This window comes from Pongo pygmaeus, chromosome 1 (assembly GCF_028885625.2).
Source record: "Pongo pygmaeus isolate AG05252 chromosome 1, NHGRI_mPonPyg2-v2.0_pri, whole genome shotgun sequence".
Classification (NCBI taxonomy): domain Eukaryota; kingdom Metazoa; phylum Chordata; class Mammalia; order Primates; family Hominidae; genus Pongo; species Pongo pygmaeus.
Window position 1 is genome coordinate 24,840,791 of NC_072373.2, and position 22,431 is coordinate 24,863,221.

Sequence of the window (22,431 nt, forward strand, 5' to 3'; positions counted from 1 at the left end):
TGCATTATCTTTGGTGATCTGTGCTCCATAAGCAAGTTGAGCCTGCCTATTCTCACATTGTGCTCCTCCAACCCATCTGCCCCTCCTTCCAGCAGTGGAAACAGAAAAGATGCCCAATTATTGGGTAGCATTTATTCATTTTCATGCCCTGGGCTTACACATGAGAAGAAAGTATAGTATCATGAAGTATTTCTCAAAGGATGGAAGTCATGTCACTTAAATCATATTCTCCTGGCAGAGGGGTAAAGAGGAACCTGTTAAAAATTCAGATTCCTGGAGAAATAGGAATGCTTTTACACTGTTGGTGGAAATGTAAATTAGGTCAACCACCGTGGAAGACAGTGTGGTGATTCCTCAAAGACCTAGAACCAGAAATACGATTTGACCCAGCAATCCCATTACTGGGTATATACCCAAAGGAATATAAATCATTCTATTATAAAGATGCACGCATTCATATGTTCATTCCAGCACTGTTCATGATAGCAAAGACATAGAATCAACCCAAATGCCCACCAATGATAGACTGGATAATGAAAATGTGGTACATATACACCATGGAATACTATGCAGCCATAAAGAGGAACGAGATCATGTCCTTTGCAGGGACGTGAATGAAGCTGGAAGCCATTATCCTCAGCAAACTAATACAGGAACAGAAAACCAAACGCTGCATGTTCTCACTTATAAGTGGGAGCTGAACAATGAGAACACATGGACACAGGGAGGGAAACAACACACACTGGGGCCTGTCATGGGGGGTGCAGGGAAAGGGAGAGCATCAAGATAAATAACTAATGCATGCAGGGCTTAATACCTAGGTGATGGGTTGATAGGTGCAGCAAACTACCATGGCACATGTTTACCTATGTAACAAACATGCATGTCCCGCACATGTATTCCAGAACGTAAAACATTAAATTAAATTAAATTTTTTTAAAAATTCAGATTTCTGGGCCTTGCCTCAAGCCCATCAGAATCTTTGAAGCTGGGTCCAGGATCTGAGTTGTCACAAACTACCCCAGATGATTCCTAAGCAAACCAGCCAAAGAGCTACTAAATTAGTGGTTCGGAGCCTGGGTCAACCATTGTTGACCCAGGCCTGGGGGCCTGACTGGGTTCGACTCTCAGCCAATTTATTTACTTCCCTGTACTTTACTTAATCATCAATAAACTGGAGGCAAAAATAGTCCCCACCTCAAAAGACTGTTGTGAAGATAAGAAAAATACTGAGCAGGGAGCTTGGCAAAGAGTAAGTGCTCAATAAACAACACTTCAGAGCTTTTGAAGAAAGAAAATTCTTCACAATCCTTGCTGTTTCCTTCCAAGTGGAGGGAGCCCCATTAGCACAACACTGTCAGCATCTCTCCTCCACTGCACTCACTCTGCCACAGGGAAAGTCATGTGATACCTCATCGATTAACTTGGGAAGAGCAAATTGGACATACTTGGTTCAGTTGCTCCCTTTTCCTCTTAAGAATAAAACTGTCAGCCGGCACAGTGGCTCATGCCTGTAATCCCAGCACTTTGAGAGGCCAAGGCAGGAGGATCACCTGAGGTCGGGAGATCGAGACCAGCTTGACTAACACGGAGAAACCCCATCTCTACTAAAAATACAAAATTAGCTGAGCATGGTGGCACATGCCTGTAATCCCAGCTACTGAGGAGGCTGAGGCAGGAGAATCGCTTGAACCCGGGAGGTGGAGGCTGCAGTGAGCTGAGATCGTGCCATTGCACTGCAGCCTGGCAACAAGAGCAAAATTCCATCTCAAAAAAAAAAAAAAAAAAGGGACTGTCCCCAAAGAGTACACATCCTCCATTGTTCTTCCAGGAGCGAACTCCTTGTATGAGAATGAAGTCAGGGATAAGGGAGGAGGAGGAAGCTGATGTAACTCTGATCCACCCTGCTTCACCCTTCCCAGGCCCGGCTGGGCTGTGATTGGGTGAGTTACCAAACCTAATTCCAGGGTTCAGTAGTAGGAAACCATAGTGGCATGGCCCCATTTACCGTCACTGCTCGTAACCCACTGGGGACTTTGTGCTTCCTATCCCTTCTATTCTGGGCTTTTCAGGTGTAGAGGTCCAGGTTCCAGAGGGGGAACATTCCTACCAAAGGATGTAGCACATGCTGCCAGGACACTTGGGGCCTGTGCCAAGGAACCTCACAAGAAGTGGAGTCACCATCTTGGCAGAGGAAATTGGCCCTGACCAGCAGGAGGAAAGAGAGCTGCTGTGCCCAGTAGGCACACAAAGAAATCTGGCACCCAGATGATCCACTGTGCACCTCCTGGCACTTCCTCTGACCAGTTTTGATGATCAATGGGCAAGTTCATCAACCAGAGCCTGAGGAAGGCATAATGTCCAGGGGCTGGAGTCATTAGAGATGAGGGTCTAAGTCACACCAACTGTCAAGAAGTGTGACTCAACCAGGAGAGGTGTTTCCTGAGGATGAGGGAGACAATGAATATCAGTTGCGATGGAAGCTGTAGTTTGTCCCACTAATCTTTATTTTACCCTGCCAGGGAACAAGGCTGTGGGAATGCTGGAGATGCTGCTTCCGGAAATGTATGAAATAGAGGTCCATGCAGTGAATGCTGTCATGAGCCTCCAAGATCCATCTTGGGGACTGAAGGTCTTCTCTTCCTGCATGGTGAGTGCTTCTGGCTGACAGCCCTCAGCGAATAGCCCTCTCTGGGAATTGCCTTTGACCAAAGATTGCTGCCTCCCCAGGTCACACCTCCTTTTCAGAAGCAGCCTGAACGCAATGACCAGCCCATATAGAAGTATAAAGATTCAAGAGAACAATTGTACAACATGATGACTATCATTAATAACAATCTATTGGAGTCTTGAAAATTGCTAACAGAGTAGATTTTAAGTGTTCTTACCACAAAAAAATGGTAAGTACGTGAGGTAATGCATATGTTAAATAGCTCAATTTAGCCCCTCCACAATGTATACATATTTCAAAATATCATGTTGTACACAAGAAATGTATAAAATTTTTATTTGTCAATGAAAAAAGTAATAAATACAACTGTGAGTGCTGCAAATAAAGAAGACGATATAACTCATTTGGGAGGGTGTCAGAGAGTCATCTTCCAAAGTAAAATATGAACAGATACTATTTCAAACTAAAATATTCACATATAGCAGTATTAGCATTTTTTTAGTTAATAATTTTTTTAAAGCCAGAAGGGTTGTAAGTCATTGCCTCATAGTAGCTGGCAATTGGTGCAGTGGTCATAGCCAGGATCTGTTGTTTGTAGTAACCCTAGGACAACAATTGAGAGTTTTTCAACATGGTAACTTCAGTAAAAATGAAGACTAGATTAAAACAACAACAAAAAAAGTATAAAGACCCAACATGCTCCACAGAATCGGCTGAGACCTTTGATAAGACTGCAGCACTGCTTGACTTTTCCCTCTGCCAATCCTGCTTCCATTCCTTCCCCTCCTGTTGGTATAGATCTCAAAAGGACTTCTAATAAACTTCTGCAAGCCAACCTTCATCTTGGATTTTGTGTCCTACTCCTCTGCAACAGAAATTCATTTTGCTCCTGCAGTAAACTACATTCTCCGATCTAGCACTTATTTATAACTAAGATGAGATTTGGCCTACAGCTTCCTTACTCTCTGCCTTATTTCTGATTCAGAATATGGACAGGGAATACGGGCACTATTTATCGGACTGCTTCAAAATCCCAATGGCCATTCTCATTAGGAAATCCAGGAAAGATCAGTGCATAGAGGCAGGCAGGGTACAATAGTGTCATTACCACATGGGTCATCATTTAGGGTACAGGAGCCCTGCCAACGGGCTGAGATCCAGGGAAGCCAGGGATGGACATGACCACGGCAAGAGGGAATTTAATTTCAAGCTTTATTCTCCATACAAGCAGCCTCACTGCAGAATACCTTTCAGCCAAGGATCAGACCAAGAGTCATCTGACAATAATAAGAGACCAGGTCTCTAAATGCACCTGATAACCTCATCATCCTGGCCAATCCCTAGCAGTGAGGTCCAGTGAGAAGAACACTGGGCTTTGTCCCAACAAGAGTGACCAATATTTGATTGCCAATTTCACTGTCACTATCTGCATGACCCTGAGCAAGCTTAACCTAACTTTGCTGAGCCTACTTTCCTCATCTGTAAAATAGAATAAGAAGAACCTTGCAGAGGTGGTGGGAGGATTAAATAAGATAATGTATGTAAAGCTCCTAGCACACAGCCTGGCTTTCAGCAACTCACAGCATTAGTATTTTTCACATAAAGAGTTTTTAAGCTTCTCAACGTGATGAGTTATGACTGGTTGCTCCTAGCCAATTCATTTACCTCCCACTGTGCCATTTCTAAATAGGGAGACTATTTACACTTGGGCAGAACAAGACGTAGGTTTTTGAGCAGCTATATAGGGCAGGGAGCCATCTAATGAGCATGGCTTATTTTTATCCACCACTTTTGCATCTTAGACATGACTATTTGGATACAGGTCAGCCCTTCCAGTAAAATATTTTCCTGCTCACCTGCAATGGGTGATTTATATAACTCCACTTGGCCTCAAAGGACAGAAAAGCAATCAACTCCAAGTGGAGAGAGGTGTTATGGCACAACTTAAGGCTATATGAGAATGAAAGACCAGAAGGTCAGGACTGGGAATTGACAGAGATAGTGACGTGGCCAGGACCAGGATCTTCACTGGGACAGTGCCACCCCAGAAATGAGGTCTTCTTGGTTCAGTTGCAATTTGCGAGTCACTGGCCAATACCTTAGAGTCCATTGCAGGAAAGCAATAGCAGTGATTCAGGGAAACGTTTTACCCCAAGAGAGGGAAATACTGGGAGAAAATGTCAAAGAAATTAGATAAATCGATGCCCAAGGCTGCCATCAGGAAAAACCCACACCCCTGCCCAGCCCTGTGGTATCATATCCTTCAGGCTTCTGTTGGCAACAGAATCTTTAGCTGAAGGAGCCACTGTCTGACCAGTCTGTCCCCACATCCCTGGACTCTAGCTTTGGAAAAATGAGGAAATGGGCCTGGCCAAGAGGAGCAAGATAAGCAAGGGAGCATCCCAAGGAGCCCAGACTCCCAGCCCCCACTGAGCTGGCCGCTTGCTTAGGCTGCAGGGTCCTAGGATGAGACCTGACTGGTAGCCAGGAGCACAAGTCCACCCAAGTCATCCAGGGAGTGACCCTGCCAGCTCCCCCATCTGTTTTCCTCCCAAGCACACTACCACCAAGCATATACCTGGACAAATCCAGGGGAATTTTGATTCTGTGTCCCCCAATTTTCTTTCTCCTCATTCTTTTCCTGTCTTTCCACCTTCCACCATGCCCCACGTGGTAGTAACACTGTTTGTGCAGAAACTACTTTGAGGAAAAAAAGCCTGGAGCAGATTTATCCTCTGAAATTGCCTTCTCCTGGATGGCTTCCTGGTTAATGCTCATGGGATTACAAAATGGAAGGCTTTGTCTTGTGTCAATAGCGTTCTAACATCAAGAGAGGATAAAGGAGGGGCTTAGGGGCTCCAGAGGGATCTGGTGACCCTGACTCTTCTGAAATTACAGCCCTGGCTGCCCACACAGGAGACTGAGCTCCTGCCCAGCAGCCATCACATGGTGAAACCATACCTATAAACTTTATAAAGTTAATCAGGGAAGAAGAGGGGGAGATAAATGAAAATAAATCCAGCTTGCAATACACTCAGCATTCATCGTGAGGCCAGCCTGCTCTCTAGCCCACTTCCTCAGAGCTGTTTGATGCCTAGTGCCTCAGAATCACATGGAGCCTAGATTAGAGTTCCCCGTTACTGCTCTATAGATAACAACTTGAACATTATGAAGTGTTAATTTTTCTATTTGAGATATTCTTTCAGGTCCTGCACACCATGTGACACTACGACATCAGCTGGTCTGAAGGACCCCATGAGAAACTGACTTCGCAAAGAATGCAGTTTCAACATCCTAATAACTTCATCCTCCTTACCCCAACCAATCCACAACCCCAGTTTTCCAGCCCCTTGCCCTCCACAATTATCTTGTAAACCTCAGCGCAAAACTCCTCCAGAAGATGAATGTGATGGTCTACTCTCATCTCCTTTCTTGGCTGCCTTGCAATCATTAAACTCTTTCTCTGCTGCAAACACTGCTGTCTCAGTGCATTGGTCTATTATTGCACAGGGAGCACATGAACCTGTTGGTCCTATAACAATGGGACTCTCAGACAAACATATAGCAACTATAACATTGCCATCAATTGAGCACTTCTTGCGAAGCTAAGAGCTTCACGTACATTGATTCATCACAATACCCCCATAAAAGTTGGTATTATCATCTTCCTATAAGATCAGAAAACTGAGACTTGGAAAGGACAAGTAGCTCACCTAAGTCACATAGCTAATAACTGGCAGAGCCAAGATTCAGCCTCAGTTCTAGCTGACTTCAGAGCCCAAGCTCTTCACTACTCTTAACTCTGGGTAGCTACAAATGCTCCAAGATGGGCCAAGTGCATATTTCAGCTCAGGCCCCCTTCCTCCAGAATACTCTCCCTAATCCCAAGTCTTCTCACCCCTGAGCTGGTTTAGGAGGCCCTCCCATCTGCTCCTCTAGGGCCAGGACAAATCTTGGTCACAGCTGCATTGTTTCATTTGTTTATGTGCATGCTCCCCGCAGAGGAAACAAGTTCTTATATGGTTCTTGGAAGCAGGGACTATGTCTTATTTGGCTTTACATCCTTGTCCCCTGTTTAGGACCTGACACATAGTCATGCCGAATCTTAAAACTTTAGGCTTTCCCAGAGACTAGACTGTTTTAGACAATCCAATTAAGTTTTATCACTGGGATGTAACCTGGGGTGCTTGGTTTGGCTCAAACCACTGAAAAATTTTCAAACTAAAGGCCTGCACAGGCCGAGTTCCTTCTCCTGCATCCTGTCTGGGAACTTGAAATCTAAGCATGGAGGATGTAGCTGCGAGTTTCCTGAAGTGAGCACTCAGGTCCCAAATCACTCTTTCATCTCCTCTGACAGCCTAAGCTTGGTTCCTTTCAATTATATGCATGAAAAATAGCATTTAAACTAGTAAACTCTCATCCTCAGTGTAATCTTAAATTGTTCAAAATCATAGTAATGATCCTTTAAATAGAATCATAGCTTTGTTTCTCTTTGCCACCATGTCCTTGCCTTTAAAAATGAGAATTAACAGCCGGGCACAGTGGCTCATGCCTGTAATCCCAGCACTTTGGGAGGCCAAAGCAGGAGGATCACTTGAGGTCAGGAGTTCAAGACCAGCCTGGCCAACATGGTGAAATCTTGTCTCTACTAAAAAAAAAAAAAAAAAATTTAGCCAGGCATGGTGGTGTACGCCTGTAGTCCTAGCTACTCAGGAGGCTGAGGCAGGAGAATTGCTTGAACCCAGGTGGCAGAGGGTGCAGTGAGCTGAGATTGCACCACTGCACTCCAGCCTGGGCAACAGAGTGAGACTCTGCCTCGGGGTAAAAAAAAAAAAAAAAAAAAGAGAATCAACATGATCACCAACAGAGACTATTTTTAGGATTGTTGATAGTTTCTAATAAAATTAGCTAAATATAATTGTTATTGGTTATTAACTTGATTACTGAAGCCAACTATAAATAGAGGGTATCTCTTGGACAGCAAAGTAAAATCCAGAATCTCTAAAACTCATTTCAGCCAACAGGTTAACCCAGGCCCATGGCATAGTTCAAAACATGGGCTCTGGAGCCAGACGCACTGGCTGATTCTCAGCTTGCTGGCCTTGTGATTTCTTCCCTGACCTGAGTGTTTTCACCTGCAAATACAGGGAATATATTGGCACTTTACCTATAGGATTATTGTGAGAGTTTAGTAAAATAACTCAAATGAAGCACTCAGCATGTTGCCAAGCATTTAGAAATGCTTAAGTGTAATTAAAATTACTCAATTAAAATAAAATCAAGCTGGGCGCAGTGGCTCACGCCTGTAATCCCAGCACTTTGGGAGGCCAGGCGGATGGATCACTTGAGGTCAGGAGTTCGAGACCAGCCTGACCAACATGGTGAAACCCCATCTCAACTGAAAATATGAAAATTAGCCAGACATGGTGGCAGGTGCTTATAATCCCAGCTACCTCAGAGGCTGAGGTAGGAGAAATGTTTGAACCCTAGGAGGCAGAGGTTGCAGTGAGCTGAGATTGCGCCACTGCACTCCAGCCTGGATGACAGTGAGACTCTGTCTAAAAATAAGTAAATAAATAAAATTTAAAAAATTTAAAAACTTATTTCTGTTTAAGATAAAATTAAAACGATTCCAAAGAAATTTGGTCCCTTGAAAAGTAAGTTCAGTCAGTAGAAAGTCAGTCTTGTTAACTGTCAGAAACTGTGCCTGACAAGTCTCGCAGGAGCCACGAGATTCGTGACTAAGTTCACTCGTGTGAGAATGAGAAAGATGGAGTCTGCGGATCTGCCCATTTTGTCAGGGGCTGTTTTCCCGCCCTGGGGTAATTGGGCACAAGAATAAGATTCATTTTTGGCCGGGCGTGGTGGCTCATACCTGTAATCCCAGCACTTTGGGAGGCCAAGGTGGGCGGATCACAAGGTCAGGAGATCGAGACCATCCTGGCCAACATGGTGAAACCCCATCTCTACTAAAACTACGAAAATTAGCCGGGCGTGGTGGCGCGTGCCTGTAATCCCAGCTACTCGGGAGGCGGAGGCAGGAGAATCCCTTGAACCAGGGAGTTGGAGGTTGCAGTGAGCCGAGATCGCACCACAGCACTCTAGCCTGGTGACAGAGCGAGATTCCGTCTCGAAACAAACAAACAAACAAAAAAAGAATAGATTCATTTTCTGCAGTGTCATCTTCCTTGTGCCCAACACCCCTGGTGTCAGACTTTGCTCACTATTCCAGTTTTATTCTCTTGGTGCCCTCCAGGTCTGCTGCAAGGCACAGTAGGTTCCAGCTATGACCAGGAATCTGTCCTGATCCATCGGATCATGTGCTCTTGGGCAAATTCCCTCTCAGTTCAATTTGGGACTACTCTCTTCCATCTCGAGAGGTCACCATTCCCTTATTTGGGCAGTGCTAGAGGGGACCACACCTGAGCCAGGGCCAGGAGGAGCAGCAGAACTGAGAAGGTAAGTATACAAGAGGTGTTCTTGGTCCCCGGTTTGCCCAGGACCATCCCAGTTTTAGCACTGAAAGTCCTGGGCAAACTGGGATGGTTGGCCACCCTAGGAAAATCCTAAAAGTCCCCTCGTAGGTGGATTGTGCCAAGGTGTCAGGTCATGTCAAAGGTGGGGGGGAAGCCCAACAGTGCTAACCCCAAACTTTCTGACTGTTTTATAATGGCCCTTTTGATTTATTCAAATGCCTTTAGAGAAAACAGCACAATTCACCAGCCTCTCACTGTATAAGAGCTTTGATGTAATTAAGAATCATTTTTATTTCCTCTTCCTGTGTTCTCCGGATTGAATAATACCAGTCCCTTCCAGCTGTGCTGTCATGCCATATTCCCTGGTTACTGTCCTCTGACCCCACCCCATCCTGGCCCCTGGCCCCTCAGTTAGAACCAGAGAAAGACCAAAGGCTCCAGGGGATTGTCCCCACCTCTGGGTGGAATTCTCATCTTTGGAGTCCAGTGGGGAGTGTGGGCTGCAGGGTCAGGGCTCACAAGGTTCTAACCTGGCCTAGTCTGAACTTGAGTGTTCATCAGAAGCACCCAGTTTCGCTCTGGACTTTTGGAGGGGAATGGGAAGGGGAGATGTACACAGGAAAATGTCTGACTCAGGGTGAAACCAAGTCAGAGTCATGGGACTTTCTCCAGAGTGTCCCTTTTCTTACTTACGACCCCATCTCTCTGTCCTGGCTCTTTGCAGCAGCCCCCTATGAGAACAGCAGCATGGTCTGCATGTTATCAGAGCCCCACTGCAGTGACACCTCCACCAAGAAGTCTCCCCAGCTCTCCTACCTTCCTCATCAGCCTCCTCTAAAAATTCCTGGTGCTCCCAGAGATTGTACCACAAAAATTTGCACTTAATGACTACTTTGTTTCATTCCTCAATTGGTTCATGTTGATTCTCTTTTCCCAATGATATTTCAAGATATTTTTGGAACAAGAAGCTTGTCTCACTTAACTTACTCACTCACTTTTTTTCCCCTAAACCTTCACAGCACCTATCAGGGTGTCAGGGAGCTAAAAAGTACTCAGTAAATACTATCAAAAGACGGTGAATGAATTCTGAATACACCGTCCCCCAGCATGACACCTTGCACACTAAAGCTCAACACGTGTTTGTTGAATGAATGAATGAATGAATGAACGTTCACTCCTGTCTCCTACTTATCCACATTCCTGCTATTCGCCACCCTGGTTTTCTGAAAAACAAAAAAAATACATATAAAGTTGGAATGAGACAAAAATATGATAGAGTTGGATGAAGTGCTTGGTATTTAAGTTATTTTTTTACTTCTTTTGGGGATATCCTGGCTTCTTATCTGCTCTATTGGTGGGGGAGCTAGAGGTATATTTGAAAAACACACCCACCATAGACCCATCCTCTAGAATTTTTGCTCGTATCTCATTCAAAAACCCCCTGCTTCTTCACTAGCTGTAAAGCAAGCCACAGGATGGCAAAAAATTAACATGAAAAAAAAAGTAGCATACATTTAAACTGCTGATATCCTGAGAGAAAATCTTTCAGAGTACGTTTAATGCTTTTAGCTGCTATCTACACACTCTGCAAGCAGATTTCTATTTACTAATGGTGGCAATTAAGGCAAGGTCTTAGGCTTAACGAAGTGATTTTTTTCCTGTAGCAGATATGCTAATCAACTTTCCTGCCATGCTCAATTTTTTCATCTAGCTTAGTATTTGTGCCCACAGCCTCAGAACCGGGAAGCCTCTCTGCTATGACATGCATCTTTCTGGCCACACAGGGAAACTTGATTGGCAATGACCAGTGAGATTCTATGTAAAGAACTTGAAATGAATGGCACAGAAATTTTAGCACTGTAACCTTTGACATATCACTTATTCTCAGTTTCCTCATTTGCAAAATAGGCATACGATTTTGGAATTAAATGTAATCACTTTGGCAATGTAGTTAACATACTGCATAGACAAACAACTGCTAAAGAAATGCTAGCCATTGCAAAAATAAAAATCGTAAAGTACATTAGTGAGGCCGGGCACAATGGCTCATGCCTCCTGAGTAGCTGGGACTACAGGCATTTGTCACCATGCCTGAGGTGGGAGGACTACTTGAACCCAGGAGGTTGAGGCTACAGTGAGTCAAGATTGCAACACTGCACTGGGTGACAGAGTGAGACCCTGTCTCAAAAAAAAATTATAGTAAAACACATTGTTATTATGGTTGTTGCTAATGCTGAACTGAAAAGCATATGAAGTTGGATCCTGAAGTGGTCATGTTAAGCTGTGAGCACTAGGAGAAGAAAAGGAACTAAAAAGAAGAAAGAATGGAAGAGATCACAAGTTCTTGTCTTCCCAGTCCACCTATAAAACTGATTTTGGGCTCCCAGATGTTCATAAAATTGACTCTGATGCTCATAAGTAAATGCCTTGTGGTAGCCAGGATCCAAGATGGCCCTTGATCCTCACCTCCTAGCTACCAGGCCCATGTGCAGGGTCCTCCCAAGCTAGGTCATAAAACACATTGACTTCTCCCTCTCTCTCCAGTCACTCTGGTAGAAGCCACGTACCACGCTGTGAAAAGGGGCCAACATTATGAGGAACTGAGGCCTCCTGCTAACAGCCCTATGAGGGAGCCACTTCAGAAGCAAATCCTCCACCCTGATCAAGGCTTCAGATGGCTGCAGTCCTGGCCAACATCTGGACTCCAACCTCAAGAAGGCTCCTGAGCCAGAACCACCAGCAACGCATCTCCCAGTTTCCTGGTCCTCAGAAACTATGAGATAATGAATGCTTGCTGTTTTATGCAACAAAGTTTTGTAGTGATTTATTACATAGAAATAGATAACTGATACACGCTCTTTTGTTTAAACAGAATTGAGTGCATTTCTGTACCTTGCTATCTATGATTTCAGGCCAAGATACTTACTTTAAAAACATTAGTTTAATAAGAAATGCGAACAGAACTATAATTGTTAAAGTTTTTCATTTTCTTTTTCTGAGATACACAGAAGCTGACACTAGTTTCAAAGCTTACTGCTTATTCACCTGCCTGTCAACCACCTATTTTCATTCACGTTCACTCATCTATCCATGCTATGTCTTAAGACTGGGGTTTTAAGATAGAAGTACATGGATAAATATACGGTACTGGGGGCAAGAAATTTTCTTTTCTAGAAATCCTTTTGGGGAAAAGTTTTTCAGAAAATGGTTTTTTGATCAACTGACTTGGGGTAAAAGTTGAGCCTCCAGGGCATGATTTACTTTGGTATAAGGTTGTAGGATATAGACTTGGCGTGGTGGCTCATACCTTGGATCACAAGGTCAGGAGTTCGAGACCAGCCTGACCAACATGGTGAAACCCTGTCTCTACTAAAAATTCAAAAGTTAGCCAGGTGTGATGGTGCATGCGTGTAATCCCAGCTACTCAGGAGGCTGAGGCAGGAGAATTGCTTGAACCTGGGAGGCAGAAGTTGCAGTGAGCCGAGATTGTGCCACTGTACTCCAGCCTGGGGAACAGAGTGAGACTCTGTCTCAGAAAAAAAAAAAAAAGAGTATAGGATATATGGAGGGAGGGAGTTTGGAAGTCACATTTATTTGTGCACCTGGAGAAGAAACACAAGAATGAGATAAAGGGAGAAGAAAGGGGTGAAGAGCAAAGGCTCTATGATATGACTCTTCCCTTTGCCCCTCCCTATCATCTTGAGTAAAATTATTAAACTCACAAAATAGTTGAGACACAACTGGAGAAGTGGAAACTAGTGAAGGGGCAAGCCTTTGTGTCCATGCTGATGTATTGGAATAAAGACCACCCAGGAAGCCCTAAAGCACAGAGGCAGAGAGCAGGAAAAGGAGTAAGCCTCAGGGACACAGAGAAACCATAAAGAGGACTTCGGAGTTTCACAGAGCTATGATAGTGAGGATTTGAAGTTTGGTTAAACCTCTAAGGACCCTGAGGTCCCAGTGGGCATATCAGATGGATGAATGGATGGATGCAGACAGAGGCAGAGAAATGGACAGGTGTGAACTCCTGGGGGACTGAGAGAAGAAGCCTCATCTTATTCATCTTTATGCATTTTATGTTGTACATGGCAGAGGTTTTATAAACTTGTATGGCATAAATGAATGAATGAGTGGACAAATAATATATGAATGAATAAACAGATGAATAACTTGCAGGTACTAATTTTCTAATATACACACTCTATCCAATGCCTGTATGGTCATCTTGAAACTTAAACTTACGTAAACTGTGTTTTTTTCATAAGGTTACACATATTTCAGGTTGTAGAAGATATTCTATCTGCTTAAGTATCCTTACCATAAAGCAATACTTTATTGCTTACAAAAGCCCAACTTTCCTCTGGTTCCTCAGACAAATATTTATGTTGTCTTCACTTTCTGCTAGGGGAGCAATGGAGAGGGGAGAGATGGCAGAATGAATGTAACCAACTAAGGCATCAATATGTCTCCAGCCTGAGCAAAGTGGGAGCTACTACAAATGAGCTTGCTAGTGCAATAAATGTATTCCGATTCCCTTTCTAAGGCTGCTCCAGGATTCTGGAAGTAAACATGCCATTCTTCTCTGAATATCTGAACTGTTCTTTACTGTCATCAGTAAAATGTGAGAGTCTTCTATGTATGATGTTCTAAATCAGCCACAAAGACTCTGCCATCTCCACACACATCAGCTCTGCTGGTCTGCACTGAAGCAATTCAGGTCCGCTGACTGCTTCAGATTAACTGAATTTAACTGTCTTTTTTCCTAATCGAGGATTTCAATAAAAAGGAGATCATTCCAATACCAGCTGTCAGTCCCAGTGCAGTCCTGGTAATTATCACCTTGTCAGACTTTGAAATCCTCCTTCATTCTATGCCAGAGTTCTGAGTTCATTTGAATTTATGAATTATTTGCAGAAATAACAAAACCTATCAGATTACCTCTCAACTTCATTCAAAATGAAATTAACTGCCAAGAAGACATAATGGCTTATGGGAAGACTTTTATATCCTTAAAATAGCAAACTGATTTCCTCTCTCTTTTACCAACTCTGCTTTTCCCTCACAGTTCTCTCCAATTAGCCTGCTACTTCCTTTTTCTTCCCACTGGAGGCTTAAAAGAGCAGGAAACTGGAAGGGCCAAATCATTTTTTAAAGTGCGTGCCTGTGTGTGTTTGTGTGTGTGTGTGTGTGTGTGTGTGTGGTGTGTGTGTATAAATGCTGCTCATTCTGAAATGGTTTCAACATCTTCCTACTCAATCCCCACCGCCCACCCCCCAACACCAACTACTGCTGGTGGGGTTCTTGAAAGCAATCTTTGAACATGAAAATTAAACAAAAAGGACATTAGGAACAGAATTATTCTTTTTCCTTTTCTTTCCTTTTTCTCCTTTCATCACCTAGAAGGTGATTTATAAATGTACAGCTCCAGCTCAAAACTCTTTCCTCAGACACTTCTATTCCACAATCTTCTAAACATCTTATCTCAATGACCAATTGACATTTAAACTCAACATATCCGTGGTGGGGACAGCTACATGCTCACCAAAACCCACCTAGACTACATTTCCCAATCTGCTGTGCGGGATGAAGGTTGTACCAACTTCTGACCCAAAATTTGGTTTGGACGTTGAGAACTGACTAATGCCTCACATGCACCAAGAGAGGATGAACAGACTCATCACTCACGTAATGAGGCTTTCAGGGAGAGCAGGGCAGGCTCCCAAGCATGTCCAAAAATGGCTTGAGAGAGCAAGGAGGGGTGACTGGCTCTGGCTTTTGCTGTTGCTTGGGGTTGGGTCCAAGGTGAGGGTTCCCAACGTAGGCCAGGTTTTGAACTTCCTTGGTGTCAAGGGAGGGAGCATAAAACTTTCTTATTAGTTTGCTCACATGGGAAACAGAAGGAAGAGGGGGAGTTATGGGGCTTGAAAGGTGTCAGTAGTCAAACATCAAAAACAGAGTAAGTCTCTTTAGTATGCTATAGCTAGAATTCTCCTATTCAGCTTCAAAACCGAACACATTATCTTTCCCCTAAACAACTTCCCTTTCTCAAGGAATAGCCCTACCACCTACCACATACAAAGCCAGAAACGTACCCTTTTCACCAAGCCCCAAAATTTCCATTTTCTCATAGCATTTCTCAAAAACCTCCTCCTTGCCACCCTTTTCTTTCTTGGATGAGAAAACCACTGGAGGGGTCAAGGGCTGAGTCCCTGAAGTCCCTCTACCCAGGTTTAAATTCTAGATCCACACCTACCTCCTTGCTAGTTTGTAATCTTGGACATGTACTGAATCTTTCTGTACTTCAGTTTCTTCATTTGTAAAATGGAAGTAGTTATAATACTTACCTCCTCAGAGTTGTCATCAGGATAGAAGGAGTTAAAATTTACAAAATGCTTAAACTAATGCTTGTCACACAGTAAGTGCTACATAAATGTTTGCAATTTTTCTCTCACCTGGGTTTCTGCAGTAGTTTCTAACCATCTCCCAACCACTTTTGTTTTCTCCAATTCATTCTCCATTTGAAAGCTAGAATGGACTTTCTAAAGCCAAATCCGACCATGTTTCTCATCTTATTTTAAAGCTCCAATCAAATTTGGACATTCCAACCCTCCCTTACATTGACTCTGACCTCTTCGCTTTCTCTACCGGAAAGGGCACAACAGAACTGGATTATTGGCCAAAGACACAGCCAATCCCAGCCAAAGGAGCCATCAAGAAACGTCCAAAGACGACTGCTAATAACAGTAACACACGAGAGTTAAGAAGTAAAAATGAAATAGCATTCCTGAATACAATGATATTTCTGGTAGAAATAATCAAAATAAAATAAATTTGACAATGTTTAAAGTAGCCCATGATAAAATGTGTGACAGATGAATGTACTGAAGAACTGCTTCTGACTGATAACAATGGAAACCGCACAATTTGATATGGAGAGAGAATGGAATTAGTAAAACGTTCAAATAATAGTTCCAGTGGCTAAAACATCCCATAATAAAATGTGTTCATGACTAGACATTGATAAAAGAATGTGGTGTTGCAAAATTTGACTTTGGGGATTTGAACTTGGTAAATTGGTGGTTTCATAGAAAACTCATAATGGCAGAAGCTATAACTTTCAAAAACTGACTAATAAATTTAATCTTTGTCATAAAATTTACACAGAAAATAATCGATCTCAGGGAAATAATTTTAGAAAAATGAAAATGGAAAAATTTAGAAATAGTTTATTAATTCTATATTAAAAATTATCCAAGGAATTAAACTGGCCCAATGGAGTTCACTCTAGAAATATCTTTCTCAGTGAAAAGCTATCAAGATTGCTAAGGTTCTCATTTTAAAATTTGTATTTTTAGATACAGAGTAAAAAATTGACCTGGGGGATTCAAAACTGCAGTGTCAAAGATGCCCTGTATTCCAACTAGACAACAACCTTTACAGAGGTCTAGGACCCTCTAACAAGACAAGGATGGCCCCTGAAAAAAAAAAAAAACAAACAAGAGCTGGGCAGCAATTTCTTTCCCTCTTGTCCCAAAGCCAATTCCTAAAGCACTTTCATCCAATATTCTCAGATACAGCCATATTTTAAGCATACTCTTAAAGCAGAAGAAAAGTCAGCTCCTTCTGTGACTATAATAGTAACAACCCCTCATATCGGTATTGCATTTTCTATACTGTAAATTGACTTCATGTAAATAAGCTTATTTAGTATTCACATCATCCTCACAAAATTATGCATTACCGCTCCCATATTGTAGTTGAGTAAACTGGGACTCAGAAAGGTTGAGAAATTTGACCAACATCACCCAACTGACAAGAAGTAGAGTCAGAATTCCAGTTTAGGTCCTTCTCATTCCAAGACCAGAGCTCATTCCATGAGGTAGGAGTTCACTGATCACCTGATTAACATCACAGCCCCAGTTGGAACTCCAGGCTCAGGAAGGCAGCAGATTATGAACCCCAGAGTTCCCAATCATTCCCAAATAGCCTTGGACCCTGGAGTCAACTGTATACCCCTGGGATCACCCATCATTCAGCACCACCACTCCCATTCCCAGGCTTCTGGCCTCTCCCAGGTACAGGAGGAGGGGGGCATGTAGTGCCTTGACTGAGCCCAGTTCAGATGACATTACCCAACTAGCTCAATCCTGCCTTCTCCCCTGCTTCCCTTGGGACCAGGCCAACCAACCCTCAGAAATGTTGGATATGAAAAAAGGGAAACCTTGTAGAGGTGATTAGTTTAAAGTCACTCTTGCTGTCCATATACTCTGCTCTCATCCCCTCCCTCCCCTCTCACAGCCCTAGCTTGGAGAACTTCCAAGGGTTTGTGGGCAGAGCAGGAGCCACTGAGCCATTTCTGTCAGAAACATTGGACAAGAGCTGAGCCAATGAAGGACTTCAGACCACCTCTTATACACCTGGGGCACTGTGGGCGGGTTTCCTGTGTGTCACTCCCCAACTGCTGCTCCCCTGGCCATAAGCCAGACTCTCTCATGCCAATAAACAACATGCAAAGGCCTGGCCTTTTTGTTTGTTTGGGTTTTTGTTTTTGGTTAATGTTTTCTAAATTGTTACATGTAAAAAAAGTGATGGAGTTTAACGATAGTCACTCTGCAACTCCAGAAAGCCAGTCGTCTTTGTTCCTTTAGGCCTAGGAGTCATATGTTTTAGTGATTCAGAGAAGAAAGAGAAGAATTCAGAAGAAGAAACCACTCCACGTTAGTCTGGAGTGATCTCTGCAGTGGTAAAGGACAATCTGCTGATGCCCTTCGCATGCCCTTGCCTGTTTTACTGCTACTGAACCTGACAGGATATTGCCAGGACACAGCCTGCATGGGGCTGCAACGTTGCCTTAACATTCCTCCCTGGGATACTGATTCCTATTTACTATGAAGTTATCTCTGCCTTCTGCTGGTTCTAATCATCGAAAATTCAATTTAATTCAACATATATTTACTGTGGGCCTAGTAAGGACAAAGCCAACTCTGGAGTTTTCTAAATAAATACCTATCCTCAAAGGGCTTATAATTGATGGTATCCTGAATTCAGCCCTTTCTATTTTTTCTGCATTTGAATTATGCGGTTTGTCCTTGTGTTTTGCTCAATTTGGGGCAAGTCCTATTTCTTTACAGTACTTCTGATAGTTGGTTCCATATTTGGAACCATTCCATCCCATGCTACACACTCATCCCTCAGTCTTCCATCAACCCCAGAAAGCTCTGCCTCATGCCTCTCTCTGCTGAGTCTCCACTGCTGCCTTTCACAGAAAAGCGCTTTGCAAACAGTGCCCCTCTTGGTGCTTCTGACCAAAGGTTCCCGCTGAGACAGATTTGAAAAGGACTGCTTGTGTTTAGCCCAACAGTTCCACACACATTTGACCACAGAACAGTCCTTTCGTCTAACACCTCTCCAGAATCCTCATTGGGAAGCAACTGCTTCAACCAACACCATCTGAAGAGCAAGGGGTGGGGTGGGGGTGCTGTTTTCACCCAAGTCCTGGTTTCTACCCTCTTGGAGCCTTCATGTCTTTGAAGACAGTCTTTTAGACTTCTCTCCCCAGTCCTGTGAAATTGACTCTGGATGCCCTGCTATGGGCAGGCTCAGATTTCTCAATGTCCCTCCTAAAGCACATGGTTGCCTTCACCCCTTCTATATTTTGCTGCTGACTTTTTTGAGCCCAATCTTAAGATCTTTCATGTATGCCTACTGTATTTCCTCTAGTGAGTCTGAGCTTATGATATTTTTTAAAAAATCTCTTCCTGCCCTGATTGAATCCTTTTCAGTTTTGTGTTAGTCCAGAATTGATCAATTGCCTTCATCTGAAAGTCACTGATAATAAGCAGTGAAGAGGACAGGGTCAACTGCAAAGCCCCACGGTACTCATTCAGGATGGCCTTCCACCTTCCGTGAACCAGCGCTGTTGGGTTACCACTACTTAGCTCCCTAGAAAGTATCATTATCCAACTGGGGCTGAATGTCTGCACCTGGCATGGGCTGGGCTCCCTCAAACTGTGAGGCTGAAATCTATGTTGGGATTTCCCAGTAATGCAGACCTGGGGGGCATGTGTCTCAAATGAAAAATGTGATCTGGCCTCATTTTCTTATTTTCACCTAGAAGTGGTTATGCTAGAGCTGCCGTTGGGTCCTTATGACTAATTTTTCCACTAGTACCTGTAACACCATTAGGTATGTGCTACATCTCGGGGCACAGGTGTTTTGAATGCAAGCATAAAATATTACTGAAGAACATAGAACTGCCAATTTTAAAGACTGGTCTGCTACAGTGCAGGGTTCCTAACCGTCCTTTGGGGATCTGGCTCATCTGCTGGGCATCTCCATTTCACTGAGAGGGCTTATAGAGTCTAGGAAGTGACCTCGACATCACACTTATTTTCAACTTAGCTCTGGGAAAATAAGAACAGCATCGCAAGATGTGTCCTAGGAAGCCACTTACAAAACTTCCCCCAAAGCCTCTAGTGCTGCCCTGCTGTTTTGATTGCAGCAATCAAAACAGACTGTCCCAGGCATGGGGGCCTGATTGATGGGTTTCGTTATAATTTGATGTGGGGACTGGTATTTAGTGGGGCTCTCATTTTCCCTACCTCCTCTGCTCTAGAAGATCAGAAATATAAAACCACCAGAAAGGTGATCTTGTTTTTCCGATGTGTCAAGCATTTTTGAAAAGGACAAGGTTTACTGCTCAGACTCCTGTTTGATGTTTGAACAGAAACACTGTGGTGGCATTTAAGTCTCTCTGCTGGCTGTCAGGCAGTCAAACTCCAGGATATAAAACCACCTTTTCAGACTGTTGCTTCTTTAAGCCAAAAGGTATGTGTCTGCCCCTTGAGGTACTCTGGGGTCCAGTGAGGAGACTGGCCTGCCTAGAGGAGGCCGTGCATGTAGAGGAATAGCCCTAAGAATGGCGAGGGAGGGGGACATCCACAGAGAGTAAATACTCTCACCATGGCCAATTTCAAGCAATCAATGGGTCATCACTGAATGCAAAGCTGGGAAGAGATACACAGCAGCATACCGTCACACAGCATTTCTGCCACAGATACAATAGACATAACCTCAAGTAAAATGTAGTAAAATAATTGGGAAGTGGTGAGTTTGACTAGGTATTACCTTTGTTTTTAAAATTATTTATTTAATTGTAAGTTTACGTAACTTCAGTTTTAATAATGGCTCTGTTTAATAACTATTTAGTAAAATCCCTAAAAAACTAAACAGTTGGCTCGCATAAGCCTGTACAAGTCAGCTTTAGCACGCCACTGGCTGGGAAGAAATGTGGGCATCACATGGTAGCTAAGAGGTCAAGTTCATAGCATCCTTGGTGTATCCAAAACTATCTGGGCAGAATTTAACAGGGGCAGAAATGACCACAGAGTGGGTGGGTGGGAGCAAAGCCTGGAAAATGCTATTTTGTTGTGGCTGTTTTGACCCTGTTTCTATTTCTATTTCTGGTTCATAGGCAGCAACTGAAACCCAATCCGACATGTGGGCACTGAGGTCTCCCTCTGCAAATGCAGCTGTGTGAAATGCTTCCATCACGTGCCGCTCCCCACAAGGAAAGCCTGCCCCCTGCTAAACTGGACAGAGCTAAAACTTGGCCAAGCATGGTGGCTCATGCCTGTAATCCCAGCACTTTTGGAGGCTGAGGCGGGTGGACCACCTGAGGTCAGGAGTTTGAGACCAGCCTGGCCAACATGGTGAAACCCCATCTCTACTACAAATACAAAAATTAGCTGGGCATGGTGGCGGGCACCTGTAATCCCAGCTACTCAGGAGGCTGAGGCAGGAGAATCACTTGAACCCAGGAGGCGGAGGTTACAGTGAGCTGAGATCATGCCCCTGCACTCTAGCCTGGGCAACAAAGTAAGACTTCGTCTAAAAAACAAACAAAAAAAAGCTAAAACTTACCCCCACCTTTCCCTAGAATGTGTGAGTGTGTCCTGAAGGCTTACTCCCTTGGTCAGCTCCTCCTCTCCTCTGCCTGGGATGAGCCAAGTCACAGGGCATGTCCCAGGATGCCCCCTTCAAATGCCCACAGTGAGTACTGCCTTCTGCCTGAGCCTCAGGAACACAGGCAGCCCCAAGATATCCAGCTTGGACTGGCAGCTCCAAGGCCTGGAGAAGGCTCTGTCCAAACAGTCATTTGCCAGAGCACAGATGAAAATAGAACAGCCCAAGTCCAGGAAGAGAAAGGGTTAGGGAAATGGATCTGTGTAACGACACAGCATGAGTGCAATTAATTGTTGTCAAAGCATTTTGCTGGCTGCATTCATCTCTTATGTAGGAGAACAAAACTGTCGTAACGATGACAACTTTATTCAACATTGGTGCAATTACCAAACCTAAAAATAGGATGCAAAGGGGAGATTTTCTTGAGAGGGCTGAGCTCTGCTACTCATGTTGCATGCCTGGAACGGTCCACCCCAAAGATGGAGAGGGCTAAGATTCATTGACTGTCGTCATGTGTTACCAGAAGAAGCATTTTACCCATTTTTATCTACATAATCCTCCCTTCCCCTCTTTGAATGGAAGTGCCATCGGGTGGAGCGCTGACGATCGAGATTTGTTGAGCACCAATTGTGAGACAGGCTCAACAAGCATTCTGTACATAATTTACTTAAATTATCACAAGAATACTGAAAGGGAGGTATTATTAGCCTCATTTTACAGATAAGAAAGTTGAGTTTCTAAAGGTTAAGAAGTTTGCACAAGATCCTGTAGCCAAAATCCTTCCGATTATAATCATTCACATAGAATTGCTTGCTGTGAAACATGTGAGCTCAGCAGAGCCACACTGCTGTCCCATCGTCATTCCCTTTTCTCTTCTATCTCACATCCCACTGTCCTCCTGGATTCTATCACCCTTTTAGGAATGAGAAAATGGTCAAAGCCTTGGAGTCAAAAGGACTTGGGTGGAAGTCTAGGCTCCATGACTTATTAGCAATTGTGACCTTGGATCAATTGCTAGACTTCTATAAGCCTTAATATTTTCAACTATGCATTGAAGACAACAATTATTCCCATTCCATAATACTGATGTGGGGATTAAATGAGACTGCATATGTCAAGTGCTTTGCAGAGCATCCAGCACATAGCAAGTACTCGACAGCAATGGTTATCATTATTAGCAGAGAATATGACACTGAAAAGAGGGGTCGGGTCCCAGCCTGACCTCCATTCAGGATACTATAGACAGGAATGGGGCCTCGGGAGGGCGGCAGCATCCAGGAATCTTCACTCCTGGTCCACGTGGCCAGTTGGCTTCATGGT

At 43.7% G+C, this 22,431-nt stretch overlaps 1 protein-coding gene across 1 annotated transcript in view; it reads left to right on the plus strand.

Moving 5' to 3' along the window:
- Positions 1-532: 532 nt before the first annotated feature.
- Positions 533-22,431, plus strand: part of NVL (nuclear VCP like) — a 549,783-nt gene continuing 527,884 nt past the window's right edge. The window contains exon 1 of the mRNA XM_063672577.1: positions 533-537. The gene's annotated coding sequence lies outside the window, so the exon portion shown is untranslated. The remainder of the gene's footprint in view (positions 538-22,431) is intronic.